Raw genomic sequence first — 1,227 nt, 5'->3', positions numbered from 1 at the left:
CAAACAGACTACATATATGAATCACTGGGGATACAGTATGAAGAGATGTCAAAACAGATGTGTAGTGCAGCCATATCTGGCACAGTGCTTGCTAAAATAAATCAGGTAGATGGTCCAAAATCATAAATAAATAGTTCCAAATTTAGGAAAAATTCAGGAAGAAGATAGATAACACTCTGATATGCATCTAACCCATTTACTGGTATCCTGATTTAGTCTCCAGAGAAATGGCCTGTATTTTGATGCTTCCAGTGTATCGAGCAGATATCTGGGTCAAGACTTTTTGTACGCCATCGTTCATCATTTAATTTCAGTGAAATTACAAAAGGCTAATAAAGAGTTAAATTGCTGTCAGACAAGCTAACACAGAGAGACAGACGACTGTTTGCACTCACATTCACACCTATAGCCAATCTAGAGTCACCAATTAACCTAACCCCACTAACTGCATATTTTTGGAGTGTGGGAGGAAGCCAGATTACACAGTGAGAACATTCAAACTCCCCACAGGAAGTCCTCGGTCTGGTGGTGAATTTGAACTTTGGACTTTCTTTCTGTGAGGAAACACCACCGCAACACTGTGGTTCTGAATTAAATGCAGAAAAGCAGCACCGAAGTAAGAGGTGATAATGGAGCAAAAGCACCCTTACACAGATGAAACTCATTCAAAGATTGGTTACATTCTACCAGGAGTGGGGTTTGAACCCACGAGGACTGTTGTCCATTGGATCTTAAGTCCAACGCCTTAACCACTCGGCCACCCTGATGGATAGCTTGCTGCTCATGTACAATTATTATATACACGGCCTGCAATACCAGCACACCCGACGCTACAAACGTCAAGGCTCAAACTGTGGAACGTGTACGATCTTACACTTTACGTATCTTGGGACTATTATTGATTCAAGATTGAATTTTGACTCAAACTGTGTCAAAATTCAGTATGCAGTATTCAGTATGCAGTATGCAGAGAGGGTTATCAGTGTTTGTTGTGCTTGCAGAAACTGCCCTCCTTTTACATTAAAAAGGTAATTATGACACTGTTTTATAGATGTTGTATTGAATCAGTTTTATCTTTTTCTTTGGTGTCATTGTGCAGCAGTCTATCTTAAAAGGACAGGAACAAACTGATGTAAACTGCGACCTGGTCAGGGAAGCTGATTAGTAAATCGCAGCTTAACCTAGAATCTCTGTATATCAGATTCTTGAAGTAGATGGCCAACTTCA

The 1,227-nt window shown here is 40.2% G+C and overlaps 1 non-coding gene across 1 annotated transcript; it reads right to left on the bottom strand.

Annotated features, from left to right (window-relative positions):
- Nucleotides 1–684: 684 nt before the first annotated feature.
- On the bottom strand, nt 685–767 carry trnal-uaa (transfer RNA leucine (anticodon UAA)). Its single transcript has one exon. It is a non-coding gene; the product is annotated as a tRNA-Leu (tRNA).
- Nucleotides 768–1,227: the final 460 nt, after the last annotated feature.

Source organism: Mchenga conophoros, linkage group LG18 (genome assembly GCF_057382185.1).
Source record: "Mchenga conophoros isolate Kocher_MC1m ecotype Shallow Benthic linkage group LG18, M_conophoros_male_GT1.1, whole genome shotgun sequence".
Taxonomy (NCBI): Eukaryota; Metazoa; Chordata; class Actinopteri; order Cichliformes; family Cichlidae; genus Mchenga; species Mchenga conophoros.
The sequence above is the reverse complement of the archived record's forward strand: the minus strand, read 5'-3'. Positions and strand labels throughout refer to the sequence as shown.